Source organism: Procambarus clarkii, chromosome 75 (assembly GCF_040958095.1).
Source record: "Procambarus clarkii isolate CNS0578487 chromosome 75, FALCON_Pclarkii_2.0, whole genome shotgun sequence".
In the NCBI taxonomy this organism is placed as follows: Eukaryota; Metazoa; Arthropoda; class Malacostraca; order Decapoda; family Cambaridae; genus Procambarus; species Procambarus clarkii.
The window spans coordinates 26302454-26322765 of NC_091224.1; positions in this window are offsets into that span (position 1 = coordinate 26302454).

Here is a 20312-nt window from a genome sequence, read left to right on the forward strand (position 1 = left end):
CAGCTATCCTCAGTTCCTTTACCTGTCGCCAGCCAACTCCTCAGATATAATTGACATTATCCTCTCACTTAAAACTAAATCCTGTAACCCTTGTGAGATACCAACCCTAATCTGTAAAAGGCCTCAAGGTCTTCAACACTGCAGTAGCGTTGCTGTACAATAAATCACTGGAGCTCCGAGACTTCCCGGATGCTCTTAAAATAGCTACAGTCATTCCACCCCATAAGAGTGGAGATCTTACTGAAATCAACAATTTTAGACCAATATCAATCCTTCCCACCTTCCCAAATCTTTGATTAACTCACGAACAAACAGCTTTGTTCCTTTCTCGATAACCACAATATACCAAGTTTAAACCAATATGGCTTCAGCCGCCAATGATGCTCTTATAAATATGCCTGGTTGATGGGGTTCTGGGAGTTCTTCTACTCCCCAAGCCCGGCCCGAGGCCAGGCTTGACGTGTGAGAGTTTGGTCCACCAGGCTGTTGCTTGGAGCGGCCCGCAGGCCCACATACCCACCACAGCCCGGTTGGTCCGGCACTCCTTGGAGGAAACTAGATCCTCTTGAAGATGTCCACGGTTGTTCCGGCAATATTTCTTATGCTCGCTGGGAGGGTGTTGAACAACCGCGGACCTCTGATGTTTATACAGTGTTCTCTGATTGTGCCTATGGCACCTCTGCTCTTCACTGGTTCTGTTCTGCATTTTCTTCCATATCGTTCACTCCAGTACGTTGTTATTTTACTGTGTAGATTTCGGACCTGACCCTCCAGTATTTTCCACGTGTATATTATTTGGTATCTCTCCCGTCGTCTTTCTAGCGAGTACAATCGGAGAGCTTTGAGACGATCCCAATAATTTAGGTGCTTTATCTCGTTTATGTATCCTGTATATGTTCTCTGTATTCCCTCTATTTCAGCAATCTCTCCTGCTCTGAAGGGGGAAGTGAGTACTGAGCAGTACTCAAGACGGGACAGCACAAGTGATTTGAAGATTTCAACCATTGTGATGGGATCTCTGAATTTGAGAGTTCTCGTAATCCATCCGATCATTTTTCTGGCTGCCGCAATATTTGCTTGGTTATGCTCCCTAAAATTTAGGTCGTCAGACATCATTATTTCCAAATCCTTTGCATGTTGCTTTCCTACTATGAATAAATTTGATTGCGTTTTGTACCCTGTATTATGTTTAAGGTTCTCATTTTTACCGTGTCTGAGTACCTGGAATTTATCGCTGTTAAACATCATGTTATTTTCTGATGCCCAGTCGAAAACTTTATTAATGCTTAACCTATTACTTGCAAATCTTAACGAAAATGAGAAAAAAACCTATGGGGTACGTAGGTCTGTTTGTTGACTTTTGTTAAGGCTTTTAATTAACACTGTTAACCGCAATAACCTTCTCCAACTCCAACACTATGGAGTCAGATGTCACTCCCTTCAGTACCTGCAATCTTAGCTCAGTGGCAGGCAGCAGTATGTTTAAGTGAACGAGGCTACTTCTCCCACTCTACCAATTAACATTGGCGTTCCGCAGGGAAGTAAGTATACTTGGTCCACTCCTCTTTCTCATATATATCAATGATCTTCCAAATACCACACAACATTTGAAGCCAATTCTATTTGCTGATGATATAACATTAATTTTCTATGTGCTAACCAACTTATTCTAAATGACATGGTGAATACTGAACTTAATCAAATTAAATCAAATAAAATGTTTATTCAGGTAAAAGTACACACATACAAGATGAGTTACAAACATAATGTTGGATTTATAGATAGAGCTAGTACATACTATGTCTAAAGCCACTAGTAGGCATAGCGTTAAGGGCAAGGTGTGGGGGAAAAACACTTAGACTAAAACTTAATACTAATTGAGATCGGAGCATAGAGTTGAAAAAGGGGGGGGGGGGGAAACATGGCAGAAATTAGCATTTATACCAGTTGGTCAACAAACAGTATTGTTTGAAAATAGCAAGACATGGGTTTAGGGGGTAAGGTAAGGTTAGTGGGTAAGGTTTTTTCTTAAACTGGTTGAGAGAGGTACAGCCTTTGACATGATTGGGAAGGTCATTCCATATTCTGAGTCCCTTGATTTGTAGAGCATTTCTAGTTTGGTTAAGGCGCACTCTTCGGATATCATATAGGTATTTGTTTCTGGTGTGGTGCTCATGGGTTCTGTTACTACCTTCTAGGAAACTTGTAAGGTCATGATTGACATTACAGTTCAAATCAAATCAAAATCAAATCAAATGTTTAGTTAGGTAAGGTACATACATACAAGAGATTTTACAAAGAGTGATGGATTTATAGATAGGGCTAGTACATACAATGCCTAAAGCCACTATTACGCAGAGCGTTTCGGGCATGAAAAACTTAAATGACTAAAGCTTAATACTAAATTGAGTATAAAGAACAAAATGAGTTGAGAACAAATAAAAAAAGAGACAAAAAAGGGGGGAACATGGCTGAAAAAGCAGCACAAATACAATTCTGTCGACAAACAGCGTCATTTAAAAAAACAGACATTGGTTGACAATAGAAGGGTAAGGCAGGTTACAGGATATTTATTAGGTATAGCTTCGTTTTTATCTTAAACTGGTTGAGAGAGGTACAGTCTTTAACATGGTTGGGAAGGTCATTCCACATTCTGGGCCCCTTGATTTGTAGAGCATTTCTAGTTTGATTAAGTCGTACTCTAGGAATATCAAAACTGTACTTATTTCTGGTGTGGTGCCCATGGGTTCTGTTACAACCTTCTATAAAGCTTTTGAGGTCAGGATTGGCATTACAGTTTAGCGTTTTATATATGTATAATACACATGAGAGAATGTGCAGTGACTTAATATCTAACATATTCAGAGATTTGAGTAGGGGTACCGAGTGATGTCTGGGGCCAGAGTTGGATATTGTCCTAATAGCAGCTTTGTGTTGAGTAATTAGAGGACGTAAATGATTTTGGGTAGTAGAACCCCAAGCACAAATACCATAGTTGAGATAAGGATAGATGAGAGAGTAATAGAGCGTCACCAGGGCAGGGCGAGGAACATAATATCTGATCTTAGAAAGAATGCCAACAGTTTTAGAAACGTTTATTGCTATATTTAGAATGTGTCCCTGGAAATTCAGCTTATTATCGATGAGAACACCAAGGAATTTACCATCAACTTTGCTACTAATTTGAATATTGTTTATTCTTAGATTAATTTGATCTGAGGATTTATTACCAAACAAAATATAGGTTTTGTCAATGTTAATGGCGAGTTTGTTGGCAGTTAGCCAAAGATGGACTTTATTTAGTTAAGCATTCACTGTATCATTCAGAGTAAGTGGATTAGGACTAGAGAAAATGAAGGTTCTATCATCATCAATAAAATTGGTTTGAGGTGTTGGGAGGCATTTGGAAGGTCATTAATGTAGATGAGAAAGAGGAGAGGGCCAAGTATGCTGCCCTGAGGAACACCAATGTTGATGGGTAGGGTGGAAGAAATTGAATTATTCACAGAAACATACTGGAGCTTGTCAGTAAGGTAAGATTTGAGGTATTGCAGGGAGTGTCCTCCGACTCCATAAAGATGTAATTTAAGATAAAGCTTTTGGTGGCTGACAGTGTCAAAAGCCTTACGCAGGTCCACAAATATCCCAACAGGGAACTCATTTTTATCAAATGTTGATAAGCAAATGGATCCGTTGAGTGTAACCTTGGAGTGTCAATGAGCAATGTAAGAGCAGCAGTACACCGAGAACTTCAACAAGATCTTGTAGATCTGAGGCAAAGTGAAATTGACACCAGTAATTCCATCTATCATCATACTATCATGCAAGAGGAGCCACACATCTATGGATCATCCAATAAAATCAGCAGACTTCTAGATGTTACTACTGCTCGGCTTAGACTCGGTTACAAGTATCTCTGGGAATTCTCATTATCTGCTGATGTAGACCTGACCAAATGTAAACTGTGTCAATAAAATTATTCGCACACCCTCCGTCACTATGTGATGGAGTGCGAAAAGATACGTGAATTTAGAGACAATTCTATAACCAATGTTCCAGCGATGTGTCAATATTTCATTCAAAATGATCTGCTACCAGAAATTTTAGCCAAATATCCCCAGTTTGCTAACTGTAGGTAGTAACTAAGTGATTGTAACCTATCCACCGCTGCCCACTGGATGGGGGGCGGCGTGCAGGACAAACATATCAATTGTGACACTAGCTCTCCACATATGTCAGTTGCTTAATTTAGAACCTGTACTTGAGGTCGATCTCGAACCCATTGTTGATGTGACGACTTATATTGAATTTTGTAACTAGCTCATCAAGATTGTAACTTGCTTAGCTAAATGAATTGTGGGGTTCAGTCCCTGAGCCCATTATGTGCCTCTGTAACCCTTTCCACTACCGCCCACAAGATGGGTATGGGGTGCATAATAAATGAATTAAACTAAACTGTATGTACCTTACCTAAATAAACATTTATTTATTTATTATTTATTAATATATTTACCAGTCAGTCTAATTTAATTGCCAAGCTAATATAATTGCCTGTTAGGCTAACGGTAATAATCTATTGTGTCCAGCGATATATATACATATAGTAAATGTTAGGCTTATATTGAGGTCCTTCCCCCCCCCCCCTCGAAGGGTCAAATTACTGACCCTCCCCAAGATGCAACCCCACAAGAAGCTGACTAACTCCTGGGTACCTATTTACTGCTAGGTGAACAGGTGCATTAGGTGATAGGAAACGCGCCCAACCATTTCTGTCCTGTCCAGAATACGAACCAGGAACTCTTGATTGTGAGTCAAGAACGAACAAAACTACTACCATCATGCTAATTTAATGGCCAGTCAGACGAATTGTTATGGTATTCTACTTGGCAGTAGATCATGCCTGTTCCCTTTACTGCCTACTCACCAACGTGTCTGTAAATCCAACATTAAGAGTCAACGACAACAATACATGTCCAAAAGTATTGTCTAGACACACCTCCTCACCCTCCACCCTCAGGTGTCCCAGTGACACCTGCACCTGCTGTCTCGCTGGTTGACCACACGCCACCAGCTAACAACTTCTCTCGATCGTTTAACTACTGGCTTCTTGTTAAACTCCAAAATTCGCGCCAACTATGTTGTCATGTCCCCTATATAAAGGTGTGCCAGCACAGCACACCATCTGGTCACCACTTGGTCCGGGAGACATCTCCCGTCACGCAGGGTGCAGTCGCGCCTCCACAGATCTCCAGTATCAGCTCTTGATACTGATAATGGCTCAAAAGGGCCACCACTTACGGGCTATTCATGCCCGTGCCACCTTTTGGGTGGCTTAATCTTCATCAATCATCAATCAGCACAGCAGACTACCCTTCGAGTGCTCACAGCTGTAACATCTATTCTCGCCCCCGAGGTGACAGTAGACACACACAGCATTTTGTATATTACCTGCACCTTTGTTATTAACATAAATTTCACATTGTTACGAACCCGGATCCAGCGTCCGAGCACGGAGCAGTGACGACCGCGCCATCTGTGGGTTAGCTCCCGAAACCCCCTCCAAACGGACGACGACACCTGGTGAGGACGACGTGTACTGGCCACAAGGGCCAATTTCCAGTCCTGTTCAGCACACAACACAGCCGCCGCTGACCTCTGGTGAGGTGGTGCTCAGACACCAACGCCATCTATGGAGTGGATAGGTGGGCGTTTGGGTCTGAGCCTGTAAGTGAGGTGCTTTAGTGTGTCCCCGTTATTGATGACGTGTCTGCTTACAGAGTCGACCTGGGACTGCTGTGATGGAAGTTGAGTCAGTCTACCCAAGGCAGCCGTCCCCATACCTTGTGCTTTGCTGCAGCAGCTGTGAGTCGCCTCCCGGATGAACACTGTGGTGTTACCCTGCCTGTGAAGTGGCAGTGAAGGATTGTCGTACCCGGGACCGACTGCTGGAGACGATTAACCACGATTAACCACTGGGGTATTGTAGACAGGAGAGTGATCTGTGGTATCACACAAGGCTCCTGACTAGGGCGTTACCCTAGTATCGCTCGTGGAGTAGCCTGACCAGCGTTGCTGATCCGGAACCTGCCAGCTGTTCTGCTGGACTTGTGGTTGACGGCCTCCACGGCGGTGCCCCCAGTGGAACTGTGTTTTGGCTGGCCTGTGTCAGGGGTAGACTCAGCTTGATCGAAGGATTCATCAAGAGACCACGAGAGCACCGAGGACTCGGCACCGAAAGGATCCAGTCTTCAGAAGACTACAGTAGATAATTCCCCTGTACAGTGTTAATACCCCTCCCCCTGTGTAAACTTTTATATATTATTTATTGGTGGCGGTAATTATAATCTTAAGTTTTTGCCTTTCTTTCCCTTCCCCTTTTATTTTACTTGCGTCACGGATCTCATCTTGAAAGCCACTACTGGCTTGGGGCCGGATACCCTTCCTCTAGCGACATCAGAGTACGAACCCAGTTGCGACCTGAGAGGGCCGTAACACATGTGTATGCAGGCGATGAGTCACAGTAACATGGCTGAAGTATGTTCACCGGACCACACACTAGAAGGTGAAGGGACGACGACGTTTCGGTCCGTCCTGGACCATTCTCAAGTTGATTGTGATGAGGAAGATTGATTGATTGATGAAGATTAAGCCACCCAAAAGGTGGCACGGGCATGAATAGCCCGTTATTGGTGGCCCTTTTGAGCCATTACCAGTATCAAGAGCTGATACTAGAGATCTGTGGAGATGCGACTGCACCCTGCGTGACGGGAGATGTCTCCCGTGACCTGATGAGGAAGTAGAGACAGGCAATAAATAGGATAAATAGGCAAGAGAGAGGTGAGGAGCAAAGTAGGGTGTAGTAGAGGGGATAGTAGTAGGAATAAGAACTGCAGAGGACCTATTGGCCCATACGAGGCAGCTCCTATTATAACCACTGAATGAGAAGGAGATAGTAATAGGAATAAGAAGAGGATAGCAAGGGAACGTAGAAGACAATGAACAGAAAAATGAGAAAAGAGAAAGAAAGATAAATGGAAGGGTACGCTTATGTTAAGTCACGTTTGTTAGAAAGATTAGAGCATTTGAGTATATATTCTGTGAAAGGGAAGAGTCATAAGAGCATAAGAACAAATGTAACTGCAGAAGGCCTATTGGCCCATACGAGGCAGCTCCTATCTATAACCACCCAATCCCACTCATATACTTGTCCAACCCGCGCTTGAAATAATCGAGGAACACCTCCTCCACCACGTTACATAAGAACAAAGGCAACTGCAGAAGGCCTGTTGGCCCATACGAGGCAGCTCCTATTCTATAACCACCCAATCCCACTCATATACTTGAATATCAAATATATGGATTTAAACTATTTCACTCAGATAGATATATTAGACGAGGAGGTGGAGTAGCCATATATGTTAGGGACAATTTGAAATGTAGTCTCAAAGAGGGAATCAAAACAGAGCCACACACAGAAACTATTTGGATTGAATTAAACGAAAAAGCTAAAAATATTATAATAGGAGTAATATATAGGCCACCAAATTTAGACAGAATGGAAGCAAAGCATCTATGGGATGAAATATCTAGAGCATCTAGATCTAACAGTATTTATGTCATGGGTGACTTTAATTTTAGCGGAATAAACTGGTTGAACAAAACAGGGAATAGTGAAGCAGAAGATTTTCTAGAATTAATTGACGATTGCTTTCTTACGCAACACATTAAGGAACCAACACGGGAAAATAATATTTTAGATTTAGTGTTAACTAACAGGGAAACGCAAATTAATGACATCGAAATAGGGAGTGAGCTAGGGAGCAGTGATCACAAAGAAATCAGATTTAGCATAGAATGGAATAGACCAGTAGGAGAAAATTCTGTTAAAGTGCCAGATTTTCGAAAAGCTGATTTTAATAGCCTAAGAAATTTTTTGGGTCAAATTGATTGGAAAGTCTTGGGTATGGGGTGTGGGCCGGTCTTGGAGCGAGACATGAACCCAGCGATAGGTGACTTAAATGGGGATTTCGATGTGGATTCAATATATAACTTATTTAAGAATATTCTAAACAAAGCACAGGAACGTAGTATACCATACAAATTGAATAGATCGAATACTAATGACCCAAAGTGGATAACAAAGAATTTGAAGAACCTTATAGGTAAAAAGAGAGCTTGGTACAAAAGGATTAAAAATGGGGAGGTCACTTTAGAACAGGAATTCGTACAACTGGTTAGAAATGTTAAAAAAGAGATAAGGAAAGCAAAAAGAAACTATGAAGTTCGCATAGCAGGGCAAGCAAAGACAAATCCTAAAGGTTTTTTTCAGTTATATCGTACTAAGACTAGGGAAAGGATAGGTCCATTAAAAACTGAGACAGGTCAAATAACAGATAGTGATGAAGAGATGAGTAGTATTTTTAATAAATATTTTGTATCTGTATTTACTAAAGAGGAACTTAACAATATGCCTTCAGCCGAACAAGTCTATGTGGGTGGGGACGAGGACAGGTTGACGAGTTTGACAGTTACCAGGGAGGATGTTCTTAAACAAATAGTAAAACTCAAACCAAACAAATCCCCAGGGCCGGATGAAGTGTTTGCCAGGGTGCTTAAAGAATGCAAAGAGGAGCTTTGTGACCCACTGTCAACCATATTTAATAAATCAATAGAGTCAGGCAGAGTGCCAGAGTTTTGGAAAGTTGCTAATGTGATACCAGTTTTTAAGAAAGGAGATAGATCACTTGCGTCTAACTATCGACCAATTAGCCTAACGTCTATTGTGGGAAAGTTACTCGAATCCATAATAGCAAATAAAATTCGTCTTCATCTTGAAAAACATAAATTAATAATTGAGTCGCAACATGGTTTTATAAATGGCCGTTCATGTTTAACAAATTTGTTATCCTTTTATTCTAGCATTGTTGAGGCAGTTGATAGTGGTAAGGATTGCGATGTTGTATACCTTGACTTTAGCAAAGCTTTTGATACAGTGCCACATGAAAGACTGATTAAAAAGATAGAGTCTCATGGTATTGGGGGTGCTATATTAAGCTGGATTAGGGCATGGCTATACCAAAGGAAACAGAGAGTTAGTATAAATGGAATCAAGTCAGAGTGGGAAAATGTTGTAAGTGGAGTGCCTCAAGGCTCTGTCCTGGGACCTCTGTTGTTTATAATATATATAAATGATTTAGATTCAGGTTTGAGTAGCAACATTTGCAAATTTGCCGATGATACGAAAATCGGTAGGGAAATTAATTCGGAGGAGGACTCACTATCACTTCAAGTTGATCTAGATAGGGTTTTGAAATGGTCAAAGGATTGGCAGATGCAGTTTAATGCTGATAAATGTAAAGTTCTGAGGTTAGGTAATGATGATAGAGTTACAAGATACGAGCTAGATGGTGTTGTGATTGCGAAGTCGGATTGCGAAAGGGATCTGGGAGTTATGATTAGTAAGAATTTAAAACATAAGGATCAATGCATAAATGTTCGTAATAAGGCAAATCGGACACTTGGATTTATTAATCGCAGCGTTAGTAACAAGACACCTGGTGTGGTTCTCAAGCTATATCTTGCTCTAGTTAGGCCCCATTTAGATTATGCAGTTCAGTTTTGGTCGCCATATTATAGAATGGATATAAATTCACTTGAACGTGTCCAGCGTAGGATGACTAAGTTAATTCCCCAAATTAGAAATCTTTCATATGAAGAAAGATTAACTAAGCTTAAGTTGCATTCACTGGAAAGGCGAAGAGTTAGGGGCGACATGATAGAGGTTTACAAGTGGGTGAATGGACATAACAAGGGGGATATTAATAGGGTATTAAAAGTATCAACACAGGACAGAACACGAAACAATGGGTATAAATTGGAGAAGTTTAGATTTAGGAAAGACTTGGGTAAATACTGGTTCAGTAACAGGGTTGTAGATTTGTGGAACCAATTGCCGCGTAACGTGGTGGAGGTGGGGTCCCTCGATTGTTTCAAGCGCGGGTTGGACAAGTATATGAGTGGGATTGGGTGGTTATAGAATAGGAGCTGCCTCGTATGGGCCAATAGGCCTTCTGCAGTTACCTTTGTTCTTATGTTCTTATGTTCTTATGTCCAACCCGTGCTTGAAACAATCGAGGGACCCCACCTCCACAATGTTACGCGGCAATTGGTTCCACAAATCAACAACCCTGTTACTGAACCAGTATTTACCCAAGTCTTTCCTAAATCTAAACTTATCCAATTTATACCCATTGTTTCGTGTTCTGTCCTGTGTTGATACTTTTAATACCCTATTAATATCCCCCCGGTTATGTCCATTCATCCACTTGTAAACCTCTATCATGTCACCCCTAACTCTTCGCCTTTCCAGTGAATGCAACTTAAGCTTTGTTAATCTTTCTTCATATGAAAGATTTCTAATTTGGGGAATTAACTTAGTCATCCTACGCTGGACACGTTCAAGTGAATTTATATCCATTCTATAATATGGCGACCAAAACTGAACTGCATAATCTAAATGGGGCCTAACTAGAGCAAGATATAGCTTGAGAACCACACCAGGTGTCTTGTTACTAACGCTGCGATTAATAAATCCAAGTGTCCGCTTTGCCTTATTACGAACATTTATGCATTGATCCTTTTGTTTTAAATTCTTACTAATCATAACTCCCAGATCCCTTTCGCAATCCGACTTCGCAATCACAACACCATCTAGCTCGTATCTTGTAACTCTATCATCATTACCTAACCTCAGAACTTTACATTTATCAGCATTAAACTGCATCTGCCAATCCTTTGACCATTTCAAAACCCTATCTAGATCAACTTGAAGTGATAGTGAGTCCTCCTCCGAATTAATTTCCCTACCGATTTTCGTATCATCGGCAAATTTGCAAATGTTAATCTCCGGTTAACAGAGATTTGCAAATCTCCGGTTAACAGTGAGAGGTTGTGTTAACCGGAGCTCCTGAGTGTTGTTATATCATCATAGCAATATGGAAGTTGTAGTTAAGGACCTGGTGACTCTAGTGGGAGCCCTGAGGACAGAGTTGGACTCTCTGCGGGAGGAGGTGCGTCAGCTTAAAAAACATCGAGAAGTAACGAAGGAGGAGACCAGCAGTAAAGGGACCTCGTCTTGGAGAGTTGCGAAAGACAGGGGCCTTAAGAAGACTTTGATAAAGCCGCCTTCAAACGCCATAGCAACTTCAAATTCATTTGACGTTTTGGAGGACGAGTGCTGTGGAGAGACTGTGGATCGCGCAAAAGGGAAAGCAACGAAGAGAAAGGAAGCGCAGGCCCCTCAGAAAGTAAAGGAAGTACCTAAGCAAACATTAGTTGTGGGAGATTCCCAGATAAGGTATTTGGATAGAACGTTTTGTGCTAGAGATAGGGGGAACAGGTTAAGGGTTTGCTATCCCGGAGCTGGCATTGGTGATATTATAAACAACATGAATGATATTATGGCTGGTAATGGGAACAATCCCATTATTTGCATTAGCGTGGGAGGAAATGATGTTGGTCGAGTCAGGAGTGAGGAACTGATTCAGAGGTATAAAACAGCCATAGAGTTAGTTAGGAGCAAGGGAGGAATCCCGATCATATGTGGCATTCTTCCAAGAAAGGGAGTGGGAAATGAATGGATATCGAGGGCACTTGGTGTCAATTGCCGGCTGGAAAGATATTGCAAATCAAATGCAATATCTTTCATAGACAACTGGGAACACTTCTATGGAAGAAATGAAATGTATGCTCGTGATGGGGTGCATCTATCGAGAGCTGGGGTTGTTGCTGTTGCGAACTCGCTAGAAGAAGTGGTTAGAGGTGTTTGTTTGGGTTTAAACTGTTAGTAGATAGAGGTATGGGAATTGATTTGGAGGAAGGAGGTAATAAAAGTATGTGTTTGTGGGAGAAAGGAATTGGCAAAACGATCAGGGAAAGAGAAGGTCCGCAAAATAACAATTCACTTAGGGTATATTACACTAACAGTAGAAGTCTAAGAAATAAAATTAACGAATTAAATGCTCTTGTCTGCACAGAAAAAATAGATATTATTGCACTTACCGAAACGTGGATGAATGTAGAAAATAGAGAACTATTAGCTGAATATCAAATATATGGATTTAAACTATTTCACACAGATAGATATATTAGACGAGGAGGTGGAGTAGCCATATATGTTAGGGACAATTTGAAATGTAGTCTCAAAGAGGGAATCAAAACAGAGCCACACACAGAAACTATTTGGATTGAATTAAACGAAAAAGCTAATAATATTATAATAGGAGTAATATATAGGCCACCAAATTTAGACAGAATGGAAGCAAAGCATCTATGGGATGAAATATCTAGAGCATCTAGATCTAACAGTATTTATGTCATGGGTGACTTTAATTTTAGCGGAATAAACTGGTTGAACAAAACAGGGAATAGTGAAGCAGAAGATTTTCTAGAATTAATTGACGATTGCTTTCTTACGCAACACATTAAGGAACCAACACGGGAAAATAATATTTTAGATTTAGTGTTAACTAACAGGGAAACGCAAATTAATGACATCGAAATAGGGAGTGAGCTAGGGAGCAGTGATCACAAAGAAATCAGATTTAGCATAGAATGGAATAGACCAGGAGGAGAAAATTCTGTTAAAGTGCCAGATTTTCGAAAAGCTGATTTTAATAGCCTAAGAAATTTTTTGGGTCAAATTGATTGGAAAGGCTTGGGTATGGGGTGTGGGCCGGTCTTGGAGCGAGACATGAACCCAGCGATAGGTGACTTAAATGGGGATTTCGATGTGGATTCAATATATAACTTATTTAAGAATATTCTAAACAAAGCACAGGAACGTAGTATACCATACAAATTGAATAGATCGTATACTAATGACCCAAAGTGGATAACAAAGAATTTGAAGAACCTTATAGGTAAAAAGAGAGCTTGGTACAAAAGGATTAAAAATGGGGAGGTCACTTTAGAACAGGAATTCGTACAACTGGTTAGAAATGTTAAAAAAGAGATAAGGAAAGCAAAAAGAAACTATGAAGTTCGCATAGCAGGGCAAGCAAAGACAAATCCTAAAGGGTTTTTTCAGTTATATCGTACTAAGACTAGGGAAAGGATAGGTCCATTAAAAACTGAGACAGGTCAAATAACAGATAGTGATGAAGAGATGAGTAGTATTTTTAATAAATATTTTGTATCTGTATTTACTAAAGAGGAACTTAACAATATGCCTTCAGCCGAACAAGTCTATGTGGGTGGGGACGAGGACAGGTTGACGAGTTTAGCAGTTACCAGGGAGGATGTTCTTAAACAAATAGTAAAACTCAAACCAAACAAATCCCCAGGGCCGGATGAAGTGTTTGCTAGGGTGCTTAAAGAATGCAAAGAGGAGCTTTGTGACCCACTGTCAACCATATTTAATAAATCAATAGAGTCAGGCAGAGTGCCAGAGTTTTGGAAAGTTGCTAATGTGATACCAGTTTTTAAGAAAGGAGATAGATCACTTGCGTCTAACTATCGACCAATTAGCCTAACGTCTATTGTGGGAAAGTTACTCGAATCTATAATAGCAAATAAAATTCGTCTTCATCTTGAAAAACATAAATTAATAATTGAGTCGCAACATGGTTTTATAAATGGCCGTTCATGTTTAACAAATTTGTTATCTTTTTATTCTAGCATTGTTGAGGCAGTTGATAGTGGTAAGGATTGCGATGTTGTATACCTTGACTTTAGCAAAGCTTTTGATACAGTGCCACATGAAAGACTGATTAAAAAAATAGAGTCTCATGGTATTGGGGGTGCTATATTAAGCTGGATTAGGGCATGGCTATACCAAAGGAAACAGAGAGTTAGTATAAATGGAATCAAGTCAGAGTGGGAAAATGTTGTAAGTGGAGTGCCTCAAGGCTCTGTCCTGGGACCTCTGTTGTTTATAATATATATAAATGATTTAGATTCAGGTTTGAGTAGCAACATTTGCAAATTTGCCGATGATACGAAAATCGGTAGGGAAATTAATTCGGAGGAGGACTCACTATCACTTCAAGTTGATCTAGATAGGGTTTTGAAATGGTCAAAGGATTGGCAGATGCAGTTTAATGCTGATAAATGTAAAGTTCTGAGGTTAGGTAATGATGATAGAGTTACAAGATACGAGCTAGATGGTGTTGTGATTGCGAAGTCGGATTGCGAAAGGGATCTGGGAGTTATGATTAGTAAGAATTTAAAACAAAAGGATCAATGCATAAATGTTCGTAATAAGGCAAATCGGACACTTGGATTTATTAATCGCAGCGTTAGTAACAAGACACCTGGTGTGGTTCTCAAGCTATATCTTGCTCTAGTTAGGCCCCATTTAGATTATGCAGTTCAGTTTTGGTCGCCATATTATAGAATGGATATAAATTCACTTGAACGAGTCCAGCGTAGGATGACTAAGTTAATTCCCCAAATTAGAAATCTTTCATATGAAGAAAGATTAACAAAGCTTAAGTTGCATTCACTGGAAAGGCGAAGAGTTAGGGGTGACATGATAGAGGTTTACAAGTGGATGAATGGACATAACCGGGGGGATATTAATAGGGTATTAAAAGTATCAACACAGGACAGAACACGAAACAATGGATATAAATTGGATAAGTTTAGATTTAGGAAAGACTTGGGTAAATACTGGTTCAGTAACAGGGTTGTTGATTTGTGGAACCAATTGCCGCGTAACATTGTGGAGGTGGGGTCCCTCGATTGTTTCAAGCACGGGTTGGACAAGTATATGAGTGGGATTGGGTGGTTATAGAATAGGAGCTGCCTCGTATGGGCCAATAGGCCTTCTGCAGTTACCTTTGTTCTTATGTTCTTATGTTCTTAAATGTTGCTACTCAAACCTGAATCTAAATCATTTATATATATTATAAACAACAGAGGTCCCAGGACAGAGCCTTGAGGCACTCCACTTACAACATTTTCCCACTCTGACTTGATTCCATTTATACTAACTCTCTGTTTCCTTTGGTATAGCCATGCCCTAATCCAGCTTAATATAGCACCCCCAATACCATGAGACTCTATCTTTTTAATCAGTCTTTCATGTGGCACTGTATCAAAAGCTTTGCTAAAGTCAAGGTATACAACATCGCAATCCTTACCACTATCAACTGCCTCAACAATGCTAGAATAAAAAGATAAAACTTGTCCAACCCGTGCTTGAAACAATCGAGGGACCCCACCTCCACAATGTTACGCGGCAGTTGGTTCCACAAATCAGCAACCCTGTTACTGAACCAGTATTTACCCAAGTCTTTCCTAAATCTAAACTTATCCAATTTATACACATTGTTTCGTGTTCTGTCTTGTGTTGATATTTTTAATACCCTATTAATATCCCCCCTGTTATGTCCATTCATCCACTTGTAAACCTCTATCATGTCACCCCTTACTCTTCGCCTTTCCAGTGAATGCAACTTAAGCTTTATCAATCTTTCTTCATATGAAAGATTTCTAATTTGGGGAATTAACTTAGTCATCCTACGTTGGACACGTTCAAGTGAATTAATATCCATTCTATAATACGGCGACCAAAACTGAACTGCATAATCTAAATGGGGCCTAACCACAGCAAGATATAGCTTAAGAACCACACCAGGTGTCTTGTTACTAACGCTTCGATTAATAAATCCCAGTGTCCTATTCGCCTTATTACGAACATTCATGCATAAGAACATAAGAACATAAGAACAAAGGTAATTGCAGAAGGCCTATTGGCCCATACGAGGCAGCTCCTATTCTATAACCACCCAATCCCACTCATATACTTGTCCAACCCGTGCTTGAAACAATCGAGGGACCCCACCTCCACAATGTTACGCGGCAATTGGTTCCACAAATCAACAACCCTGTTACTGAACCAGTATTTACCCAAGTCTTTCCTAAATCTAAACTTATCCAATTTATATCCATTGTTTCGTGTTCTGTCCTGTGTTGATACTTTTAATACCCTATTAATATCCCCCCGGTTATGTCCATTCATCCACTTGTAAACCTCTATCATGTCACCCCTAACTCTTCGCCTTTCCAGTGAATGCAACTTAAGCTTTGTTAATCTTTCTTCATATGAAAGATTTCTAATTTGGGGAATTAACTTAGTCATCCTACGCTGGACACGTTCAAGTGAATTTATATCCATTCTATAATATGGCGACCAAAACTGAACTGCATAATCTAAATGGGGCCTAACTAGAGCAAGATATAGCTTGAGAACCACACCAGGTGTCTTGTTACTAACGCTGCGATTAATAAATCCAAGTGTCCGATTTGCCTTATTACGAACATTTATGCATTGATCCTTTTGTTTTAAATTCTTACTAATCATAACTCCCAGATCCCTTTCGCAATCCGACTTCGCAATCACAACACCATCTAGCTCGTATCTTGTAACTCTATCATCATTACCTAACCTCAGAACTTTACATTTATCAGCATTAAACTGCATCTGCCAATCCTTTGACCATTTCAAAACCCTATCTAGATCAACTTGAAGTGATAGTGAGTCCTCCTCCGAATTAATTTCCCTACCGATTTTCGTATCATCGGCAAATTTGCAAATGTTGCTACTCAAACCTGAATCTAAATCATTTATATATATTATAAACAACAGAGGTCCCAGGACAGAGCCTTGAGGCACTCCACTTACAACATTTTCCCACTCTGACTTGATTCCATTTATACTAACTCTCTGTTTCCTTTGGTATAGCCATGCCCTAATCCAGCTTAATATAGCACCCCCAATACCATGAGACTCTATCTTTTTAATCAGTCTTTCATGTGGCACTGTATCAAAAGCTTTGCTAAAGTCAAGGTATACAACATCGCAATCCTTACCACTATCAACTGCCTCAACAATGCTAGAATAAAAAGATAACAAATTTGTTAAACATGAACGGCCATTTATAAAACCATGTTGCGACTCATTTATTAATTTATGTTTTTCAAGATGAAGACGAATTTTATTTGCTATTATAGATTCGAGTAACTTTCCCACAATAGACGTTAGGCTAATTGGTCGATAGTTAGACGCAAGTGATCTATCTCCTTTCTTAAAAACTGGTATCACATTAGCAACTTTCCAAAACTCTGGCACTCTGCCTGACTCTATTGATTTATTAAATATGGTTGACAGTGGGTCACAAAGCTCCTCTTTGCATTCTTTAAGCACCCTAGCAAACACTTCATCCGGCCCTGGGGATTTGTTTGGTTTGAGTTTTATTATTTGTTTAAGAACATCCTCCCTGGTAACTGCTAAACTCGTCAACCTGTCCTCGTCCCCACCCACATAGACTTGTTCGGCTGAAGGCATATTGTTAAGTTCCTCTTTAGTAAATACAGATACAAAATATTTATTAAAAATACTACTCATCTCTTCATCACTATCTGTTATTTGACCTGTCTCAGTTTTTAATGGACCTATCCTTTCCCTAGTCTTAGTACGATATAACTGAAAAAACCCTTTAGGATTTGTCTTTGCTTGCCCTGCTATGCGAACTTCATAGTTTCTTTTTGCTTTCCTTATCTCTTTTTTAACATTTCTAACCAGTTGTACGAATTCCTGTTCTAAAGTGACCTCCCCATTTTTAATCCTTTTGTACCAAGCTCTCTTTTTACCTATAAGGTTCTTCAAATTCTTTGTTATCCACTTTGGGTCATTAGTATACGATCTATTCAATTTGTATGGTATACTACGTTCCTGTGCTTTGTTTAGAATATTCTTAAATAAGTTATATATTGAATCCACATCGAAATCCCCATTTAAGTCACCTATCGCTGGGTTCATGTCTCGCTCCAAGACCGGCCCACACCCCATACCCAAGCCTTTCCAATCAATTTGACCCAAAAAATTTCTTAGGCTATTAAAATCAGCTTTTCGAAAATCTGGCACTTTAACAGAATTTTCTCCTACTGGTCTATTCCATTCTATGCTAAATCTGATTTCTTTGTGATCACTGCTCCCTAGCTCACTCCCTATTTCGATGTCATTAATTTGCGTTTCCCTGTTAGTTAACACTAAATCTAAAATATTATTTTCCCGTGTTGGTTCCTTAATGTGTTGCGTAAGAAAGCAATCGTCAATTAATTCTAGAAAATCTTCTGCTTCACTATTCCCTGTTTTGTTCAACCAGTTTATTCCGCTAAAATTAAAGTCACCCATGACATAAATACTGTTAGATCTAGATGCTCTAGATATTTCATCCCATAGATGCTTTGCTTCCATTCTGTCTAAATTTGGTGGCCTATATATTACTCCTATTATAATATTATTAGCTTTTTCGTTTAATTCAATCCAAATAGTTTCTGTGTGTGGCTCTGTTTTGATTCCCTCTTTGAGACTACATTTCAAATTGTCCCTAACATATATGGCTACTCCACCTCCTCGTCTAATATATCTATCTGTGTGAAATAGTTTAAATCCATATATTTGATATTCAGCTAATAGTTCTCTATTTTCTACATTCATCCACGTTTCGGTAAGTGCAATAATATCTATTTTTTCTGTGCAGACAAGAGCATTTAATTCGTTAATTTTATTTCTTGGACTTCTACTGTTAGTGTAATATACCCTAAGTGAATTGTTATTTTGCGGACCTTCTCTTTCCCTGATCGTTGATCCTGAGCATTGATCCTTTTGTTTTAAATTCTTATTAATCATAACTCCCAGATCCCTTTCGCAATCCGACTTCGCACTCTCAACACCATCTAGCTCGTATCTTATAACTCTATCATCATTACCTAGCCTCAGAACTTTACATTTATCAGCATTAAACTGCATTTGCCAATCCTTTGACCATTTCAAAACACTCTCTAGATCAACTTGAAGTGATACCTACCTGATACCTGGTACCTGATACCTGGTATCAGGTACCAGGTACCAGGTACCAGGTACCAGGTACCAGATAGCGAGTCCTCCTCTGAATTAATTTCCCTACCGATTTTCGTATCATCGGCAAATTTGCAAATGTTGCTACTCAAACCTGAATCTAAATCATTTATATATGCAACAGCAACAAAGCCAGGACACAAGTTCATGTTGGGTACATTGTGTATTAGAGCCGATTCAACGAGACGGCGTCTGTGTAGAGGCAGGAAAGATTATTTTGGAGGAAGACCAATCAATAGGGTGATTAGAATCCCTCACATGACAGAAGACGGTGTGTACCTTTCCAGTGTACGGCCAGTACACTGGCAAGTGTACTGGCCAAAGTACACCAAAGTATTGGAGAGGACAAGAACAGGAAGTAGAGTAGACACCAGCAGCATTAGAAGCAGGGGAGCAGTGAGAACTACATTAGGTCACGACTGCTAACTAACTACTATTAGGTCAATATCCAACTCTGGCCCCAGACATCACTCGGTACCCCTACTCAAATCTCTGAATATGCTAGATATTAAGTCAATCCACATTCTCTCATGTGTATTATACATATATAAAACGCTGAACTGTAATGCCAATCCTGACCTCAAAAGCTTCATTGAAGGTTGTAACAGAACCCATGAGCACCACACCAGAAATAAAGTTTTGATATTCCTAGAGTACGACTTAATCAAACTATAAATGCTCTTCAAATCAAGGGACCCAGAATGTGGAATGACCTTCCCAACCATGTTAAAGACTGTACCTCTCTCAACCAGTTTAAGATAAAAACGAAGCACTACCTAATAAATTCCCTGTAACCTACCTTACCCCTCTATTGTCAACCCATGTCTGTTATTTTAAACAACGCTGTTTGTCGACTTAATTGCATTTGTGCTGCTTTTTCAGCCATGTTCCCCTCTTTCTTATTTTTATTTGTTCTCAACACATTATATACTTTAAACTCAATTAGTATTAAGTTTTAGTCTTTAATGTTTTTCCTGCGCGAAACACTTTGCGTAATAGTGGCTTTAGGCATTGTATGTATTTGTATGTATGTTACATGTGTATATATCTTCACATGTGTATATTTCTCTTTTGATTGTGTTTTAGCCAAGTGACTAAGGGGTTTTGTTTTCATTAATTGTTACTTATCTTTTTGTGGAAAATTAAAGTAATTTTTGGTTATATTAAATGTCTGAAGTTTTTATTCTCTTTGGTTTTTACCCACAGCTTTCACACAGTAGAGGACCCAAGCAGTTTTGTTTACTTTGTTTTCTCTCTCATTTTTTTATTAATGTGCAATTGGCATGGCACCTGCCAGAATAACTACTGCTCTATTTCAGATAAAACATCATACTAATATAACTGCCAATTAGGAAAAACTATAGCATAACAGATGAAGTTAGCCTAG